Raw genomic sequence first — 22,202 nt, 5'->3', positions numbered from 1 at the left:
AAACAGTACATACTCGCCTTCTGATGTCCGTCAGGTCCCTTGCCGTCTGCTTCCTGCTCTCACTGACTGCCGGCCGTACAGTGAGAAGTGAGAGCACAGCAGTGACGTCACCGCTGCGCTCTGCTCTCACTGTACGGCCGGATCTCAGTCAGAGCAGGAAGCAGACGGCAAGGGACCTGGACACCGAAAGGCGAGTATGTAGTGTTTGTTTTTTTTGGTAACCAGGGTAAACATCGGGTTACTAAGCGCGGCCCTGCGCTTAGTAACCCGATGTTTACCCTGGTTACCCGGGTGCTGCAGGGGGACTTCGGCATCGTTGAAGACAGTTTCAACGATGCCGAAGTCGTTCCCCTGATCGTTGGTCGCTGGAGAGAGCTGTCTGTGTGACAGCTCCCCAGCGACCACACAGCGACTTACCAACGATCACGGCCAGGTCGTATCGCTGGTCGTGATCGTTGGTAAATCGCTTAGTGAGACGGGGCCTTAACACAGATCTACACATCAGCAAATTAGAAAACACAAAACAGCGTAGAACAGCAAGAAACAGTGATATCATCCCATGATAAGGAGAGGAAACAGGAGAAAATGATCGTACTATACTGTACACCCATGAGTAAAAGTCATCTCATCAAAATCCTTAGACCCTTTAAAACATTTATAATAGGAAACTGAGTCATCAGGAAGTCTTTAAAGGGGTTGTCCAGGCTTGGGGTTCAAGTCTGCAGTCACTCTATGCAGTTAGCGCACTGTCAAGATTCTCTGGGGTCGGGAACGGGCGGGGGAGTGACAGCAAGAATGAAATTTACAAATATTCGGTCACGTGCCAACTAGACGTGAGCAGCCTCGCTCAATACAAGTGAACTAAGTGAGGCTGGTGACATCTAGTTGGAATGTGGCGGGAAGTATGCTTCCAGTGCCGGCATCAGAGAATCCTGACAGTACACTTTAGCGATTGCAGCTGCAATTACAGCAAATCCTTAAAAAGTAGCAATCAGAGCTAGATCCGGTCACTGTCGTTACAAGCAAATGGCGCCGTTAAATCAAGCATCATGTTCATTCTTTGGTCAACTTGGTTTGGAAGCCTCCGACTCCTATAATTAGAGTTGAGACAACCTGAACTTAAAAGTTCGGAGTTCGTACCGTACAGCTAGTGTCTGGTGCTAAACACCGAACATAGACATCTCCTGGAAGTCTGTTGCAATGTTCGGAGTTAAGGGTGAAGTCTGGCGAGAAAGAGAGAAAAAGAGAGAGAAAGAGAAAAAGAAAAGAGAAAAAAAAAAGAGAAAAGAGAGAAAAAGAGAGAAAGAAAGAGAGAAAGAGAAAAGAAGAGAGAAAAGAGAAAAAAGAGAAAAGAGAGAAAGCGAAGAAAGAGAGAAACAAAGAGAAAAGAGGAGAGAAAAGAGAAAAAAGAGAAAAGAGAGAAGAGAGTGAGAAGAGAGAAAAGAGGAGAAAGAGAGAAAGAGAAAAGACAGAAAGAGGAAAGAAAAAGAAGAGATAAAAGAGGGAGAAGACAGAGAAAAGACAGAAAAGAGAGAGAAAAGAGAGAAGACAGAGAAAAGACAGAAAAGAGAGAGAAAAGAGAAAAGACAGAGAAAAGACAGAGAAAAGAGAGAAAAGAAAAAAGTGAGAGAAGAGAGAGAAGAGAGAAAAAGAGAGAAGAGAGAAAAAAGTTCTGTTTGAAGTTCGGGTACCAGAACCCACACTTCCACGGGTCTGCTCATCCCTATCTACAATGTAAGATATAGACAAAAGGTGTTGTGAAAACGATGATGAAACCCGGTGACCGTTTCCTGAAGCGGCTTTATGAAGAAAAAAAAAAAACACTTGTATTAAAGACGCACAGACAAAATAGGGGTCTCCTAGGGTTATATTCTTTTACAAGTAGCTAACCAGTATTTATATTATATGGTGGATTGAAAATCTATCTAGATGAGCCGTGGTCTGCTCAGAGAGGTGGTCTTTAAGAAAGGCTTCATATTATTTTTATTATTATTTTCATGCAGCAATCATAATGAAATACACTTGAACGCAGAGTGACCACATGTTCAAATGTCAACCACAGATCTGACATAATTGCAATATCTTTAAGAGTGAATGTGTTCTTTTAAAGTAAAGATTGAATCTAGTTTATCCCCATAGAACGAAAGGGAAAGAAAAAAATGACACATTTAAAGTATTCCGTCAAGCTTCCCTAATGGGAGTTATTTTACGTAAACTCGAACATATATTAGAACAATTTAATATACCAAGGCTCAAGAGGTTATCAGCCGTGCTGTGGTTACCTGTACAAATTTATGTTTACTAAAATGCTATGTCCCAGGAGCTGTGGTATTAATAACCAAGCAGCAAAATTATGTTTCCCTCTTCCTGTCATCCGAGATAAGTAACCATGAATTTGAAGAATATTTCCTCTCATTTTAAAGAAGTTATAGATATCATCTCTCGAGGAGCTTCTCTCAGAAGGCTACAGAAATATTGTTTTCTCGCTGAACTTGTCCTTTGTCCAACAGTGGGAGGAAAAGACAGCTGATATATAAAAGGCGACTTAAAAGTACAGACGGTAAATAATATATAGTAAAAAATATACATAATCACATCATCATTATTATTATTTTGTTGTCCTATTTGCTTACTAATAACCAAGTCCTTATCATTGAGGCTATGTGCCCACCATGCGGATCGGTGTGCGGATTTTTCCGCACTGTTTTTGCAAAATCCGCAGGCAAACCGCACTGCGGAATACCCGCAGATTTACCGTGGATTTTACCTGCGGTTTTACACCTGCGGATTCCTATCATGGAGCAGGTTTAAACTGCTGCGGAATCCGCAGATAGAATTGACATGCTGCGGAAAAAACACCGCTGCGTTTCCACGCGGTATTTTCCGCAGCATGTGCACAGCGGATTTTGTTTTCCATACGTTTACATGGTACTGTACACCGCATGGAAAACAGCTGCAGATCCGCAGCATCAAATCCGCTGTGGATCCGCAGAAAAATCCACAACGTGTGCACATATCCTAAGAACCTAAAATGTTCTAAAAATATTTTCTTATTTAGTTACAAGTTCATTATAATAATAATTAATTATTAGACCGCACATAGATGATCAAACAGGATTAAAATAGAAAAACCAAAAGGCCGGCTCGTAAAGTATTGTTATAAGCCGATACTATACGTTTGATTATAATACACGTTTGATAATAATAGCAGAATAATTGGTCTAAGGCTATGTTCACACCTTGTGTTTTTTATGCTACTTAAAAGCTGTTTTTTTACAATACCAACAAACAATATGAGATTTCAGAAATCTCACACACTTTTTTTTTTTTTCCACCGGACCAAATTGGATAACTGCAGTCTTTTTTTTTTTTTTTCTTTTTTTTAAATCTGAAGCATGTTGATTCTTTCAGCGTTCTTGCAGCATTTTTTCAGCAATGAGTAAGAGGAAAAAAAAAAAAACAGTGCCAAAAAAATGCAACAGCGGTTTTCCCAACATTTCCAAATAGCTTTTGGTGAATAAAACTTTATTAAAAATCTACTGTAAATAATGCGCTTGAAAAAAAATTTTTTTTTATTTAAAAAAAAAAAAAAAGCAGTGAAAACTCTCAAAAACAGGCATCTTGTATGCAGCGTTTTTACTGTTTTGGCCGCAGAAAAAAAAAATGCAGCTTCGTGTGAACCAAGCCTAAGGCTACTTTTCCACTGTGAGCTTTCAGTGAGTTTTTGATTTTGCTCATGTTTGCACTTATTAGGTTACGGTTTACTCATTGCATTTTTGAGTGTTTGGTTTTTTTTACATGTATTTTTTATCGTTTTTTTCTCTTGGTAGATGGGATTTATAGAAATCTTATGCCCACTGTGCTTTTTTTCTACCGAGTGTAAACTGACCTGCGGTGGACGTTTGAAATCCGCACCACTGAGCATCTGCAAAACTGCTGCGCATCAGCCTGGGATGGATGTCTGGGGGCTTTCACAAAATGGCAGAGCCACCGCACCACCGAACCTGCCGCAGCACCCTGGGATGAGTCAGATCATCGCCAGACCACCGAACAACTCCTGTGACCCCGCTCCACCAGCGCTCCCAATCACACCCTTCCCCCCAGTAAGCTGAATTAGTAAGACGGACGCTCATTTGACGCATTATTTTTTTTCCCTACTTTTCTTCTGAAAATTTGGGGTGCGTCTTATGGTCCGCTGCATCTTATAGCTTGAAAAATACATTAATGTGTTAATCTTTAATAATAAAACTAATATTGTAATAGTATAAAATAAATTAAATTAAAAAAAATTTCCATTTTGTGATTTTTTATAACTGTATTTGGATCAATTACGTAGAGCTTCACATCTCTTTTTCCTTTTCATTTTTAGTTCCCAACATGAGCTTGTGGTGCATTTTTGACACAGTGTATATTTGCTGGGTCAAAAACACAGCGTCGTTCAGTTCTAGAAAAATGGATGGGATTTATAGAAATCTCGTGTCCACTGTGATTCTTCTCTACTCAGCATAAACTGACCTGCGGTCTCAAATCCGCAGCGTGTTAAATTCTCTTGCGGGTTCGCTGAGTTTTATGTGCGGAATTTATCCATAGATTTGCATTAGGTGAAGAAAATCCGCAGTTTAAAAAAAACACACATGCGTTTCAAGTTAGTTTCCTTGGTGGAAATGCATGAAAAACCTATGTTATCAGCACCTAAGTATATCAATAAAGTTTTGTCAAACCCAAATACTAGGAAGTATTCAAAACAAAGCAACTTTATTTAAAATATGACACACCAAAAAGAGAGACAAAAAACGTTAAAAAATGTGATAATACACGATAAAAAAAATGCAGAGAAAAACGCAATAAAAATGCAATTATAAACCACAAGTAACCGAATTATAATAATAGGTGGAGAAAATGTGACATCAAAGACTCACCAAAAGCTCATTGTGGAAACATAGCCTCAGGCTCTGTGCATACGGTGAGTTTTTTGCCTCAGCATTTGTAAGCCAAAAACAGGAGTGGATAAAAAATACAGTAGTGGTGATGTGTTTTTATTATACTTTTCCTCTCATTGTTCCACTCCTGGTTTTGGCTTACAAATACTGAGGTAAAATACTGAACATGTGAATGTGGCCTTATAGGTGTTATTCACATGGGTGGTATACGCTATGAAATCCTAAGGCCACATTCACACTTTTCGTATTTGGTCAGTATTTTACCTCAGTATTTGTAAGCCATAATCAGGAGAGGAACAATGAGAGGGAAAGTATAATAGAAACATATGCTCCACTTCTGTATTTATCACCCACTCCTGGTTTTGGCTTACAAATGATGAGGTAAAAAAACTCACCAAATACTCAATGTGAGTGGCCTAAGTGTCAAAAACTGCTCAAAATTCTGTTGCGGTAATGTTGTGGATTTGGCTACTTTCACACTAGCGTCGTGCACTGCACGTCGCTATGCGTCGTTTTGTTGAAAAAACGCATCCTGCAAAAGTGCTTGCAGAATGCGTTTTTTCTCCATTGACTTGCATTAGCGACGCAATGCGACGCATTGCTACACGTCGCAACTGTCGTGCGACGGTTGCGTCAGACCATCGCCACCAAAAAACGTTGCATGTAACTTTTTTGGTGCGTCGTGTCCAGCATTTCCGACCGCGCATGCACGGCCGGAACTCTGCCCCGTCCTCCCCGCACCTCACAATGGGGCAGCGGATGCGTTGAAAAACAGCATCCGCTGCCCCCGTTGTGCGGCGCTTCCACAGTATGCGTCGGTGCGCCGCAACGTCGCATTGCGACGTGCAGTGCACGACGCTAGTGTGAAAGTAGCCTTTGCTGCACATATCACTCTTTGCATCATATACGCCTATGGGAACATGCCCCATCTGTAAAAAAAAACCAAAACTCTACAATCAACTTTAATTCCCTGCATCATGCCATGAGTTTCTTGGATTTTTAATCTTTTTCAATAAAATATCTTTCATATTTGTACAATCATTGCCAGAAGCTGGAATTTTTCTCGTTTGTGCTTCAACTTAAATTTTATCGGATTTAGGCCCAGATTCAGCATATGCAACTTTTTGGAAGTATTTATTTTCTTTTTTTGCCCTTGTGGTTTTCGTTGTTGCGTTTTTTTTGTTTGTTTTTTTTTTTGGGGGGGGGGTTTAAGGCCAAACTCAAAATAAGAAAATGCTCCTATTTTGTCTTTGACCCGTTTTGCAACTCTTTAGTGCAAAATGTCAGACATTTAAAAACAAATGCCCCCAAAAAAATTGCCTTAAGATAAATGGCGTCCATAAAAATTACTATGGGGGTGATGGAAGGGGGAATAACGGAGTACATTTATGCCAAATTTGCAACTTCATAAAAAGAAAACTTGAAAAAAGGGCAGGTTGTTTAATGATTGTATCACAAGTCAAAAACTCATACAAAAAAATAAGAAATAATTCATTGGACTCCAAGAAGCACTGCAGAAGAAAAATCAGATGTGAGGAATAAAATGAACTGATTTTATAAGAGCTACGCGTTTCGGAGCCCCTTCTTTCGCAAATCAAAAAGTCATGAATTGAGAAGCATTCACGCCCAAAAAAAATGTTGAAAATACAATGATGAGTTGAACACTAAATCTTTCTTCTTACTGTCAAGTTAGATTCTGTTTTTTAAAAAATGAAGATCGAGATGTCATACTATTCCAGACGTCAAAAGTACGAGCAGCATTGTGAACGTCTGTTCCACCACCTTTCCAGGATTGCTACTTCCTATAGGTGGCACTAGAGTTCTAGAGGTCTAGTCTTCCTCTCTGAAGAGACAATTTGCATATTTAAAAGTCTCCGCATCTTGGCATGTCAGGCTTGACATGTCACTCTCCCTGCAAGGAGAAACGTTACCCCTTGTATCCGGGTCAGACGCCTCTCACCCAGCCAAACCAGATCTCACCCTTTGCACTGGCGAGGGGCAGTACCCCGAAACAGTGTCTACAAATCGAGATTCTGGTTTTAGCTTTTATCCTACATCATGTGACAAGACAATTGACTTTTATGATTGCTACTTCCTATGGGTGGCGCAAGAGTTCTAGTCCTCTTCCTCTCTGAACAGGCAATTTGCATATTTCCTAAAGGAGCATTGTAAGGCTTAAAAGTATCCTCACCTCGGCATATCAGGCTTGACATGTCACTCTCCGCGAGGAGAATCGCTACCCCTAGGACCACCATACCAGTAAACGCACTACAAGAATACAAGCACCTGATCAAACCCCATTGAAATCAAGTGTGTTCTTGGCAATTTGGGTCCTCCTGACAGTAGACCCGCCGCAGCATCATGGCTTCTTTTATACACAGTTGCATAAAGTGTCATACCGCGGATGTGACATTTGCAGCGCCGGTCAATTTATGATGTGGATTTTCTCCACGGCGTTTGCAAAATATCATCGACGATGCAGCAAATATTCTGTCCTGATTTTCATTATTATTATTATTATTATTATTATTAATTATTATAGCGCCATTTATTCCATGGCGCTTTACATGTGAGGAGGGGTATACATAATAAAAACAGGTACAATAACCTTGAACAATACAAGTCACAACTGGTACAGGAGGAGAGAGGACCCTGCCCGCGAGGGCTCACAATCTACAAGGGATGGGTGAGGATACAGTAGGTGAGGATAGAGCTGGTCGTGCAGTGGTTTGGTCGATCGGTGGTTACTGCAGGTTGTAGGCTTGCCGGAAGAGGTAGGTCTTCAGGTTCTTTTTGAAGGTTTCGATGGTAGGCAAGAGTCTATGTTGTGGTAGAGAGTTCCAGAGTAGGGGTGATACGCGAGAGAAATCTTTATGCGATTGTGGGAAGAGGAGATAAGAGGGGAGTAGAGAAGGAGATCTTGTGAGGATCGGAGGTTGCGTGCAGGAAAGTACTGGGAGACGAGGTCACAGATGTATGGAGGAGACAGGTTGTGGGTGGCTTTGTATGTCATGGTTAGGCTTTTGTACTGGAGTCTCTGGGTAATGGGGAGCCAGTGAAGGGATTGACAGAGGGGAGAGGCCGGGGAATAGCGGGGGGACAGGTGGATTAGTCGGGCAGCAGAGTTTAGAATAGATTGGAGGGGTGCGAGAGTGTTAGAGGGGAGGCCACAGAGCAGGAAGTTACAGTAGTCGAGGCGGGAGATGATGAGGGCATGGACTAGGGTTTTTGCAGATTCTTGGTTTAGGAATGTACGGATCCGTGAAATACTTTTGAGTTGAAGGCAGCAGGAAGTGGAAAGGACTTGGATACGCGGTTTGAAGAAGAGATCAGTGTCAAGGATTACCCAGAGACAGCGAGCTTCTGGGACTGGGGAGAGTGGGCAGCCATTTTTGCATGTGTGAACATGCTCCAAGCGTCTACCCTGCAGTCCTGTCCTTCTAGGAAGATCAAGACGGATGGCGTCCATGGTGCAGAGTCCATGGTGCAGAGCAGCTCAATCTGTGCAGGTACCAAACACGGTGGCATCGGCAGCTGCGGCTTTTCGAAACAGCTCTTTAAATATACGGAATTTTTTCTATACTTGAAAAAGACAGATCCATAGTAAGAAAAGAAAAAAAGGAATAGTGATGCCTATTACCGGCCATGTCAGACTGAGTACAATTTACACAGCAGCATCAATCATGTCAAGTGGGGACTTAACACCAACCGCTGGACACCGGGGAATACCAAATCTCGTTACGTGAACTCTCTTGTAAAGCATTTACAGTGCACCTGCGGGGGGCGACGAGGCCGCTGAAACTTACTTTTAGTACAGGACCAGCAGCCGCTCTTGTAGTCAATGACGAAGCTCTGCCTACGAAAAAAAAAGGGGAAAAAAAAACTGCAAATGACAAATACTGTCAGCGAACGATAAGCCCAAATGTCATATACGGAGCATGTCAATGTTATCACCGCCGCCGCCACGTATCTATAATGTGCTGCATGAGAAAAATGGGCTCTGGGCTTCAGAGTATAATATCACAGACTAGGAGATTTCTCTCTAAATATATTTTTCCTAGAGCAAAAACAGGAATTTCAGGGTTCAGCGGGTCATCTATCATCTGTAATGAGTCATAATCAACAGATGAAGCTCGCTGAAGTCCCCTCTCATCGTGGAGCAGCAGAACTTTGATCTGCGGATAACGATCTACTGTAAGACATAACGGAGCCTGTAAAAACATGGCATATAAATAAACAGCGCCTTAATGCTGCAGATAATCAGAGTGCCAGCCTTTCACACAAGTGCCAGCATTTTTCTCTTTAAAGGAGAAGATCAGATCTATGATCTCCACTTCCCCATATATCATCCATCAAGTCCCTTAATATAGTATTTTTTTTGTTATTTTTGAAGAACGGAATATGAAAGCATTTTTTTTATACTGAAATCTCCCAACGTTTAGTTTTTAATTAAATTTAATATTGCCTGTTATCAGCCACCTAAGCAAAAGACTCCTTGATATTTCCTACAAAAGGACTGAAAGTAAATCCCATCCCATTTACTCTATCGCAAGCGCCACTGCCGGGAAAAGGCACTCGGCTTCCCTCAGCCGCCCCCCAGAGCGGAGGCACTTATGTGCTCATGTCATGACGAGGCATTTTATAGCCCCAGGATCGGAAAGAGGTTGGACCCCACCAATCCACAAGTTATCACCTATCCTGTGATAGGTGATGGCTTCACAGGTTAGGTATAACTCCTTAAGGGGTTGTCCAGTCCAACATTTGAAGAAATTACTGTAGAGGTAAAAATGTACCTCCCAGTAAATAAAGCCCCCACCACATTGGTACGCATGCTCCCCGCAGGCGTTTATTTTCCTGGAGCGATGACGTGTCATATATCCACATGAACCACTGAAGCTGATCACAGGCCTCCATGAAATCATTATCAAGACAGCGGTCACATGGATATATAGCATGACATTGCTCCAGGAGAAAAGATACGGTCAGGAAGTCCCACTGGAATTTTAATAGGTGAGCAATGGCAGTTTTTTAAATTGGAATATTTGGTGCAGTTATTATACTTTCTTCAACTGCCAAACAACCCTTTTAGACGTAGACAATTGCCACGGATGGGTGGTAAAAGTTCTGAACAAAAACAAAAACTAGAGTACTGTAAAGTTGTTGGTTGACATACATTTTGAAAACAACCAACCTCAACCTGGCGAATTCTCCCTATACCGTGCTTAGGGAAAGACCTGTCAATCATTGGGAGACCTTTCAGTCATTGGGACTGGGGCATGTAGAAGTCGTTGGGGATCGTCTTTTGACTAGTCCTTCGAGACTCATAGTCCCCGGCCAACTTTACAAAGCAAGTTTTCTCTATAACAAAGCAGCATTTTAGAGTAGCACATACAGTTAGGTCCATATATATTTGGACAGAGACGACATTTTTCTAATTTTGGTTATAGACATTACCACAATGAATTTTAAGCAAAACAATTCAGATGCAGTTGAAGTTCAGACTTTCAGCTTTCATTTGAGGGTATCCACATTAAAATTGGATGAAGAGTTTAGGAGTTTCAGCTCCTTAACAAGTGCCACCCTGTTTTTAAAGGGACCAAAAGTAATTGGACAATTGACTCCAAGGCTATTTCATGGACAGGTGTGGGCAATCCCTTCGTTATGTCATTCTAAATTAAGCAGATAAAAGGCCTGGAGTTGATTTGAGGTGTGGTGCTTGCATTTGGAAGGTTTTGCTGTGAAGTAAACATGCGGTCAAAGGAGCTCTCCATGCAAGTGAAACAAGCCATCCTTAACCCCTTCATGACCTTGCCGTTTTTTGCAATTCTGACCAGTGTCCTTTTATGAGGTAATAACTCAGGAACGCTTCAACGGATCCTAGCGATTCTGAGATTGTTTTTTCGTGACATATTGGGCTTCATGTTAGTGGTAAATTTAGGTCGATAATTTCTGAGTTTATTTGTGAAAAAAACGGAAATTTGGCAAAAATTTTGAAAATTTCGCAATTTTCACATTTTGAATTTTTATTCTGTTAAACCAGAGAGTTATGTGACACAAAATAGTTAATAAATAACATTTCCCACATGTCTACTTTACATCAGCACAATTTTGGAAACAATTTTTTTTTTTCCTAGGAAGTTATAAGGGTTAAAATTTGACCAGTGATTTCTAATTTTTACAACAAAATTTACAAAACCATTTTTTTTAGGGACCACCTCACATTTGAAGTCAGTTTGAGGGTTCTATATGGCTGAAAATACCCAAAAGTGACACCATTCTAAAAACTGCACCCCTCAAGGTGCTCAAAACCACATTCAAGAAGTTTATTAACCCTTCAGGTGTTTCACAGCAGCAGAAGAAACATGGAAGTAAAAAATGAACATTTAACTTTTTAGTCACAAAAATGATCTTTTAGCAACAATTTTTTTATTTTCCCAAGGGTAAAAGGAGAAACTGGACCACGGACGTTGTTGTCCAATTTGTCCTGAGTACGCTGGTACCTCATATGTGGGGGTAAACCACTGTTTGGGCGCACGGCAGGGCTCGGAAGGGAAGGAGCGCCATTTGACTTTTTCAATGAAAAATTGGCTCCAATCTTTAGCGGACACCATGTCGCGTTTGGAGAGCCCCCGTGTGCCTAAACATTGGAGCTTCCCCACAAGTGACCCCATTTTGGAAACTAGACCCCCCAAGGAACTTATCTAGAAGCATAGTGAGCACTTTAAACCCCCAGGTGCTTCACAAATTGATCCGTAAAAATGAAAAAGTACTTTTTTTTCACAAAAAAATTATTTTAGCCTCAATTTTTTCATTTTCACATGGGCAACAGGATAAAATGGATCATAAATTTTGTTGGGCAATTTCTCCTGAGTACACCAATACCTCACATGTGGGGGTAAACCACTGTTTGGGCACATGGTAAGGCTCGGAAGGGAAGGAGCGCCATTTGACTTTTTGAATGAAAAATTATCTCCATCGTTAGCGGACACCATGTCGCGTTTGGAAAGCCCCTGTGTGCCTAAACATTGGAGCTCCTCCACAAGTGACCCCATTTTGGAAACTAGACCCCCCAAGGAACTCATCTAGAGGCATAGTGAGCACTTTAAACCCCCAGGTGCTTCACAAATTGATCCGCAAAAATGAAAAAGTACTTTTTTTTCACACAAAATTTCTTTTAGCCTCAATTCTTTCATTTTCACATGGGCAACAGGATAAAATGGATCCTAAAATTAGTTGGGCAATTTCTCCTGAGTATGCCGATACCTCATATGTGGGGGTAAACCACTGTTTGGGTGCACGGAAAGGCTCGGAAGGGGAGGCGTGCCATTTGACTTTTTGAATGGAAAATTAGCTCCAATCGTTAGCGGACACCATGTCGCGTTTGGAGAGCCCCTGTGTGCCTAAACATTGGAGCTCCCCTACAAGTGACCCCATTTTGGAAACTAGACCCCCTAAGGAACTTATCTAGATGCATAGTGAGCACTTATAACCCCCAGGTGCTTCACAGAAGTTTATAACGCAGAGCCGTGAAAATAAAAAAATAATTTTTCTTTCCTCAAAAATGATTTTTAGCCCAGAATTTTTTATTTTCCCAAGGGTAATAGGAGAAATTGGACCCCAAATGTTGTTGTCCAGTTTGTCCTGAGTACGATGATACCCCATATGTGGGGGTAAACCACTGTTTGGGCGCACGGCAGGGCTCGGAAGGGAAGGCACGCCATTTGGCTTTTTGAATGGAAAATTAGCTCCAATCATTAGCGGACACCATGTCGCGTTTGGAGAGCCCCTGTGTGCCTAAACACTGGAGCTCCCGCACAAGTGACCCCATTTTGGAAACTAGACCTCCCAAGAAACTAATCTAGATGTGTGGTGAGCACTTTGAACCCCCAAGTGCTTCACAGAAGTTTATAATGCAGAGCCATGAAAATAAAAAATAATTTTTCTTTTCTCAAAAATGATTTTTTAGCCCACAATTTTTTATTTTCCCAAGGGTAACAGGAGAAATTGGACCCCAAAAGTTGTTGTCCAGTTTCTCCTGAGTACGCTGATACCCCATATGTGGGGGTAAACCACTGTTTTGGCACACGTCGGGGTTCGGAAGGAAAGTAGTGACGTTTTGAAATGCAGACTTTGATGGAATGCTCTGCGTGCGTCACGTTGCGTTTGCAGAGCCCCTGATGTGCCTAAACAGTAGGAACTCCCCACAATTGACTCCATTTTGGAAACTAGACCCCCAAGGGAACTTATCTAGATGTGTAGTGAGCACTTTGAACCCCCAAGTGCTTCACAGAAGTTTATAACGCAGAGCCGTGAAAATAAAAAATGTGTTTCCTTTCCTCAAAAATATTTTTTTAGCCCAGAATTTTTTTATTTCTGCAAGAGTAACAGGAGAAATTGGACCCCAAAAGTTGTTGCCCAGTTTCTCCTGAGTACGCTGATACCCCATATGTGGGGGTAAACCACTGTTTTGGCACACGTCGGGGTTCGGAAGGGAAGTAGTGACGTTTTGAAATGCAGACTTTGATGGAATGCTCTGCGGGCGTCAGGTTGCGTTTGCAGAGCCCCTGATGTGCCTAAACAGTAGGAACTCCCCACAATTGACTCCATTTTGGAAACTAGACCCCCAAGGGAACTTATCTAGATGTGTGGTGAGCACTTTGAACCCCCAAGTGCTTCACAGAAGTTTATAACGCAGAGCCGTGAAAATAATAAATGTGTTTCCTTTCCTCAAAAATATTTTTTTAGCCCAGAATTTTTTATTTTTGCAAGAGTAACAGGAGAAATTGGACCCCAAAAGTTGTTGTCCAGTTTCTCCTGAGTACGCTGATACCCCATATGTGGGGGTAAACCACTGTTTGGGCACATGCCGGGGCTCGGAATGGAAGTAGTGACGTTTTGGAATGCAGACTTTGATGGAATGGTCTGCGGGCATCATGTTACGTTTGCAGAGCCCCTGATATGCCTAAACAGTAGAAACCCCCCACAAGTGACCCCATTTTGGAAACTAGACCCCCAAAGGAACTTATCTAGATGTGTGGTGAGCACGTTCAACCCCCAAGTGCTTCACAGAAGTTTGCAACGCAGAGCCGTGAAAATAAAAAATCATTTTTCTTTCCTCAAAAAAGATGTTTTAGCAAGCAATTTTTTATTTTCACAAGGGTAACAGGAGAATTTGGACCCCAATATTTGTTGCTCAGTTTGTTGTGAATACGCTGATACCCCATATGTGGGGGTAAACCACTGTTTGGGCACACGTCAGGGCTCGGAAGGGAAGTAGTGACATTTGAAATGCAGACTTTGATGGAATGGTCTGCGGGCGTCACATTGCATTTGCAGAGCCCCTGATGTGCCTAAACAGTAGAAACACCCCACAAGTGACCCCATTTTGGAAACTAGACCCCCAAAGGAACTTATCTAGATGTGTGGTGAGCACTTTCAACCCCCAAGTGCTTCACAGAAGTTTATAACGCAGAGCCGTGAAAATAAAAAATAATTGTTCTTTCCTCAAAAATTATGTTTTAGCAAGTAATTTTTTATTTTTGCAAGGGTAACAGGAGAAATTGGACCGCAACAGTTGTTGCCCAGTTTGTCCTGAGTACGCTGGTACCCCAAATGTGGGGGTAAACCACTGTTTGGACGCACGTCGGGGCTTGGAAGGGCGGGAGCACCATTTGACTTTTTGAACGCAAGATTGGCTGGAATCAATGGTGGCGCCATGTTGCGTTTGGAGACCCCTGATGTGCCTAAACAGTGGAAACCCCTCAATTCTAACTTCAACACTAACCCCAACACACCCCTAATCCTAATCCCAACTGTAGCCATAACCCTAATCACAACCCTAACCCCAACACACCCCTAACCACAACCCTAACCGCAACACACCCGTAACCCTAATTCCAACCCTAATCCTAACCCTAATCCCAACCGTAACCCTAATCCCAACCCTAACCACAACTGTAACCCCAACACACCCCTAACCCTATCCGTAACCCTAACCACAAGCCTAATCTTAACCCTATTTCAAACCCTAGCCCTAATTCCAACCCTAACTCTAATTCCAACCCTAACCCTAAGGCTATGTGCCCACGTTGCGGATTCGTGTGAGATCTTTCCGCACGATTTTTGAAAAATCTGCAGGTAAAAGGCACTGCGTTTTACCTGCGGATTTACAGCAGATTTCCAGTGTTTTTTTGTGCGGATTTCACCTGCGGATTCCTATTGAGGAACAGGTGTAAAACGCTGCGGAATCCGCACAAAGAATTGACATGCTGCGGAAAATACAATGCAGCGTTTCTGCACGGAATTTTCCGCACCATGGGCACAGCGGATTTGGTTTTCCTTAGGTGTACATGGTACTGTAAACCTGATGGAAAACTGCTTCGAATTCGCAGCGGCCAATCCGCTGCGGATCCGCGGCCAATCCGCTGCGGATCCGCGGCCGATCCGCTCTGTGTGCACATGCCATAACCCTACCCCTAACCCTAACCCTACCCGTAACCCTAACCCTACCCCTAGTTCTAACCCTAACCCTAGTGGAAAAAGAAAAAAAAATATTTTCTTTATTTTATTATTGTCCCTACCTATGGGGGTGATAAAGGGGGGGGGTTTATTTATTATATTTTTTATTTTGATCGCTGTGTTAGAACCTACCACAGCGATCAAAATGTACCTGTAATGAATCAGCCAGCCGGCAGATTCGGCGGGCGCACTGAGCATGCGCCCGCCATTTTGGAAGATGGCGGCGCCCAGCGAGGAGACGGACCGACACCGGGAGCCTCGGTAAGTATAAGGGGGGGAGATCGGGCACGGGGGGGGGCGTCGGAGCACCGGGGGGTGACATAGGAGCAGGGGGGGGAGCGGGCAGGAGGACGGGGGAGCGGAGCACAGGACGGAGGGGACCGGACCCCATAACGGAGCACTGGGGGGGCGATCGGTGGGGTGGGGGGGGTCACTTCAGGTTTTCCAGCCATGGCCGATGGTATTGCAGCATCGGCCATGGCTGGATTGTAATATTTCACCAGTTTTTTAGGTGAAATATTACAAATCGCTCTGATTGGCAGTTTCACTTTCAACAGCCAATCAGAGCGATCGTAGCCACGGGGGGGTGAAGCCACCCCCCCTGGGCTGAAGTACCACTCCCCCTCTCCCTGCAGATCGGGTAAAATAGGAGTTAACCCCTTCACCCGATCTGCAGGGACGCGATCATTCCATGACGCCACATAGGCGTCATGGGTCGGGAAGGGGTTAAGCTGCGAAAACAGAAAAAAAAAACATCCGAGAAATTGCTACAATATTAGGAGTGGCAAAATCAACAGTTTGATACATCCTGAGAAAGAAAGAAAGCACTGGTGAACTCATCAATGCAAAAAGACCTGGGCGCCCACGGAAGACAACAGTGGTGGATGATCGCAGAATAATCTCCATGGTGAAGAGAAACTTCTTCACAACAGCCAACCAAGTGACCAACACTCTCCAGGAGGTCGGCGTATCAATATCCAAATCTACCATAAAGAGAAGACTGCATGAAAGTAAATACAGAGGGTTCACTGCACGGTGCAGCCACTCATAAGCATCAAGAATAAAAAGGCTAGACTGGACTTTGCTAAAAAACATCTAAAAAAGCCAACACAGTTCTGGAAGAACATTCATTGGACAGATGAAACCAAGATCAACCTCTACCAGAATGATGGAAAGAGAAAAGTATGGCAAAGGCGTGGTACAGCTCATGATCCAAAGCATACCACATCATCTGTAAAACATGGCAGAGGCAGTGTGATGGCTTGGGCATGCATGGCTGCCAGTGGCACTGGGTCACTAGTGTTTATTGATGATGTGACACAGGACAGAAGCAGCCGAATGAATTCTGAGGTATTCAGAGCCGCCATACTGTGTGCTCAGATCCAGCCAAATGCCGCCAAACTGATTGGTCGTCGTTTCATACTACAGATGGACAACGACTCAAAACATAAAGCCAAAGCAACCCAGGAGTTTATTAAAGCAAAGAAGTGGAATATTCTTGAATGGCCAAGTCAGTCACCTGATCTCAACCCAATTGAGCAGCATTTCACTTGTTAAAGACTAAACTTCAGACAGTAAGGCCCACAAACAAACAGCAACTGAAAACCACCGCAGTGAAGGCCTGGCCGAGCATCAAAAAGGAGGAAACACAGCGTCTGGTGATGTCCATGAGTTCAAGACTTCAGGCAGTCATTGCCAACAAAGGGTTTTCAACCAAGTACTAGAAATGAACATTTTATTTAAAACTAGCTGTACTACCCGGCTTCGCCCGGGTTAATGACTGCTGTTAGCAAAATAGAATGTGTTAACAAAAATTTATTCTGCACACAAAAACCACAAAACAAATAGATAGAAATGTAATTATTAAAAGGCAAAAACCAAGCTAATAGAAGAATTTCACAACATATATTAGCTTTGTGATACTGAGAATGTCTTTGTTGCCTATATTAACCAATCAGAGCTCAGGTTAATTAACTGTAGCAAAATAGAAGCTGAGCTGTGATTGGTTGCTATTGGCAGCCTGATAAATCCCCAGCCAACAGGAAGCCCTCCCCCCTGGCAGTATATATTAGCTCACACATACACATAATAGACAGGTCATGTGACTGACAGCTGCCGTATTTCCTATATGGTACATTTGTTGCTCTTGTAGTTTGTCTGCTTATTAATCAGATTTTTATTTTTGAAGGACAATACCAGACTTGTGTGTGTTTTAGGGCGAGTTTCATGTGTCAAGTTGTGTGTGTTGAGTTGCGTGTGGCGACATGCATGTAGCGACTTTTGTGAGATGAGTTTTGTGTGGCGACATGCGTGTAGCAACATTTTGTGTGTCGAGTTGCATGTGACAGGTTAGTGTAGCAAGTTGTGTGCAGCAAGATTTGTGCATGGCGAGTTTTGCGCGTGGCGAGTTTTAGGTGTGGTGCGTTTTGAGTATGTGCAAGTTTTGTGTGAGGCAACTTTTGCATGTGGTGCAACTTTTGTACATGTGGCAATTTTTCTGTGTGTGCAAGTTTTGCATGAGGTGAGTTTTCCATGAGGTGAGTTTTGCGCGTTGCGAGTTTTGAGTGGTGACTTTTGTGTTTCGACTTTTATGTGGCGAGGTTGGTGTGTGTGTGGTGAATTGTGTGCTGAGGGTCGTATATGTGTTCAAGCACGTGGTAGTGTGTGGTGCATTTTGTGTTTGTGTTCATATCCCCGTGTGTGGTGAGTATCCCATGTCAGGGCCCCACCTTAGCAACTGTACGGTATATACTCTTTGGTGCCATCGCTCTCATTCTTTAAGTCCTCATTGTTCACATCTGGCAGCTGTCAATTTTCCTCCAACACTTTTCCCTTCACTTTTTCCCCATTATGTAGATAGGGGCAAAATTGTTTGGTGAATTGGAAAGCGCGGGGTTAAAATTTCACCTCACAACATAGCCTATGACGCTCCCGGGGTCCAGACGTGTGACTGTGCAAAATTTTGTGGCTGTAGCTGCGACGGTGCAGATGCCAATCCCGGACATACACACATACATACATACATACATACACACATTCAGCTTTATATATTAGATATACCTGTATGTAATCTCCTGTATATAGTATATATCTGTGTGTCATCTCCTCCTGTATATAGTATATACCTGTATGTCATCTCCTCCTATACATAGCATATACCTGTATGTCATCTCCTCCTGTATATACTATATACCTGTAGGTAATCTGCTCTGCTCCTGTATATAGTATATACCTGTGTGTCATCTCCTCCTGTATGTAGTATGTACCTGCATGTCATCTCCTCCTCTATATAGTATATACCTGTGTGTCATCTCTCCTGTATATAGTATATATCTGTGTGTCATCTCCTCCTGTATATAGTATATAGCTGTATGTCATCTCCTCCTGTATTAGCCCTCGTTCACATGTTATTTGGTCAGTATTTTTACCTCAGTATTTTTAAGCTAAAATGGCAGCCTGATAAATCCCCAGCCAACAGTAAGCCCACCCCCTGGCAGTATATATTAGCTCACACATACACATAATAGACTGGTCATGTGACAGCTGCCGGATTCCTATATGGTACATTTGTTGCTCTTGTAGTTTGTCTGCTTATTAATCAGATTTTTATTTTTGAAGGATAATACCAGACTTGTGTGTGTTTTAGGGCGAGTTTCGTGTGTCAAGTTGTGTGTGTTGAGTTGCGTGTGGCGACATGCATGTAGGGACTTTTGTGAGATGAGTTGTGTGGCGACATGCGTGTAGCAACTTTTTGTGCGTCGAGTTGCATGTGACAGGTTAGTGTAGCAAGTTGTGTGCAGCAAGTTTTGCGCATGGCGAGTTTTGCGCGTGGCGAGTTTTATGTGTGGTGCCTTTTGAGTATGTGCAAGTTTTGTGTGAGGCAACTTTTGCATGTGTTGCAACTTTTGTGCATGTGGCAATTTTTCTGCGTGTGCAAGATTTGCGTGTGGCGAGTTTTCCATGAGGTGAGTTTTGCACGTGTGGCGAGTTTTGCATGTGGAGAGTTTTGCGCGTGGCGAGTTTTGAGCGGCGACTTTTGTGTTTCTACTTTTATGTGGCGAGGTTGGTGTATGTGTGGTGAAATGTGCGCTGAGGGTGGTATATGTGTTTGAGCACGTGGTAGTCTGTGGCGCATTTTGTGTGTGTTCATATCCCCGTGGTGGTGTGGCGATTATCCCATGTTGGGGCACCACCTTAGCAACTGTACAGTATATACTCTTTGGCGCCATCGCTGTCATTCTTTAAGTCCCCCTTGTTCACATCTGGCAGCTGTTAATTTGCCTCCAACACTTTTCCTTTCATTTTTTCCCCATTATGTAGATAGGGGCAAAATTGTTTGGTGAATTGGAAAGCGCGGGGTTAAAATTTCACCTCACAACATAGCCTATGACGCTCTCGGGGTCCAGACGTGTGACTGTGCAAAATTTTGTGGCTGTAGCTGCGACGGTTCAGATGCCAATCCCGGACATACATACATACATACATACATACACACACACACACATTCAGCTTTATATATTAGATTATTTAATCTGTCCAATTACTTTTGGTCCCTTTAAAAACAGGGAGGCACATGTTAAGGAGTTGAAACTCCTAAACCCTTCATCCAATTTTAATGTGGATACCCCCAAATGAAAGCTGAAAGTCTGAACTTCAACTGCATCTGAATTGTTTTGTTTAAAATTCATTGTGGTAATGTCTATAACCAAAATTGGAAAAATGTTGTCTGTGTCCAAATATACACTCACCGGCCACTTTATTAGGTACACCATGCTAGTAACGGGTTGGACCCCCTTTTGCCTTCAGAACTGCCTCAATTCTTCGTGGCATAGATTCAACAAGGTGCTGGAAGCATTCCTCAGAGATTTTGGTCCATATTGACATGATGGCATCACACAGTTGCCGCAGATTTGTCGGCTGCACATCCCAAAGATGCTCCATACAAGGCAGGATGGATCCATGCTTTCATGTTGTTTACGCCAAATTCTGACCCTACCATCCAAATGTCGCAGCAGAAATCGAGACTCATCAGACCAAGCAACGTTTTTCCAATCTTCTACTGTCCAATTTCGATGAGCTTGTACAAATTGTAGCCTCAGTTTCCTGTTCTTAGCTGAAAGGAGTGGTACCCGGTGTGGTCTTCTGCTGCTGTAGCCCATCTGCCTCAAAGTTCGACGCACTGTGCGTTCAGAGATGCTCTTAGGCCTACCTTGGTTGTAACGGGTGGCGATTTGAGTCACTGTTGCCTTTCTATCAGCTCGAACCAGTCTGCCCATTCTCCTCTGACCTCTGGCATCAACAAGGCATTTCCGCCCACAGAACTGCCGCTCACTGGATTTTTTTTCTTGTTCGGACCATTCTCTGTAAACCCTAGAGATGGTTGTGCGTGAAAATCCCAGTAGATCAGCAGTTTCTGAAATACTCAGACCAGCCCTTCTGGCACCAACAACCATGCCACGTTCAAAGGCACTCAAATCACCTTTCTTCCCCATACTGATGCTCGGTTTGAACTGCAGGAGATTGTCTTGACCATGTCTACATGCCTAAATGCACTGAGTTGCCGCCATGTGATTGGCTGATTAGAAATTAAGTGTTAACAAGAAGTTGGACAGGTGTACCTAATAAAGTGGCCAGTGAGTGTATATGGACCTAACTGTACGTACAGCAGTTCAGTAACTCAGCACGTGTCCGATTTATCCTGCTAGTGATTTAGGCAGCATGAATCAGATGATCCGTACTTTCAAGTAACTTTTCAGAACAAGCAATCCGGTCTGTGCATGAGGAATAGCTGCATTTCTAGCCATTATATGACTTGTATCCTGCATTTTCATCACTTTATTCCTTGTCAGGCTCTATTTTTAATTTGCAATCTTCTCTGACCTGGGGGTGTTGAACTAGCTGTTGTGATGTCTCCAATACAACCACATACAGACGGGAAGGGTTCCTACTCTCTATTTCGTCATTCATTTTTTAGCACACAGAAAGAAGCAGCAGCAGTATGGAGGACATTACTGAGCAACAGTGATCAGTGTACATATTAATCCAGCTTTGGGGTGAGGTAAAAGACTTGTTATAAAGCTCAGCACAATCTTTCTGTGTCTCCCACTGCTTGTTTCCTCACTCTGCTCCTTTCTCCTCCTCCCCTCTCTATAGAGTATACTGGACTGTGTTATATGACACTTTATCATAGTAGCAGTCAATCTTGTCTGAGCAAGATAGATTTGAGGGGAAAGGTAGCATAATGTATAGAATATGTTTTGTGGGATATTAAGAGCCCAAATTTAAGAAAAGAAAAGGAAAGGTTGGACAAATCTGTATGAATGAGGGTTGTCCAATTGGAACACAACTGTTAAATAAATCACTTAAAGGGGATTTTCTGGTTTCAGAAAACCACGTTTCCCCCAGCAATAGTTTGTTTTAAGAAAATAGTTCTTTATATGCAGCATTGAGTCTTCGCCGTCTGTTTCTGTGTGAATGTCTGATGTCACATTGACAGTGCTGCAGATAGTGAACTCAGCAGATTGTGCCATCAACTCGAGCAGAACCACTGAGCTCAGTTATTGGCTGAAAAGAAATCAGCGCTGCAGATAATAAGGGTGCTTTCACATTTTGCATACCTTCACGTTCGTTGGCTCCATCGGGGTTTAAGTCTGAACCCTCCGGCAAAATGGGATTCAGACGTATGCGTCAATGGGACCATAATAGTGCCGAGCTATGTTGTGCATTATTTTCTAACGTATACGC

At 42.8% G+C, this 22,202-nt stretch overlaps 1 protein-coding gene across 2 annotated transcripts in view; it reads right to left on the bottom strand.

Annotated features, from left to right (window-relative positions):
* The window catches only part of MGMT (O-6-methylguanine-DNA methyltransferase), a 484,940-nt gene that overhangs the window by 456,634 nt on the left and 6,104 nt on the right, over positions 1-22,202 (bottom strand). The window contains exon 2 of one of the 2 annotated variants that reach the window (XM_077258429.1): positions 8,747-8,796. The exons of the other annotated variant lie outside the window; for it this stretch is intronic. The gene's annotated coding sequence lies outside the window, so the exon portion shown is untranslated. The remainder of the gene's footprint in view (positions 1-8,746; positions 8,797-22,202) is intronic. 2 annotated transcript variants of the gene reach the window in all.

Source organism: Ranitomeya variabilis, chromosome 4 (assembly GCF_051348905.1).
Source record: "Ranitomeya variabilis isolate aRanVar5 chromosome 4, aRanVar5.hap1, whole genome shotgun sequence".
Taxonomy (NCBI): Eukaryota; Metazoa; Chordata; class Amphibia; order Anura; family Dendrobatidae; genus Ranitomeya; species Ranitomeya variabilis.
This window is presented reverse-complemented; position numbering and strand designations above follow the sequence as displayed.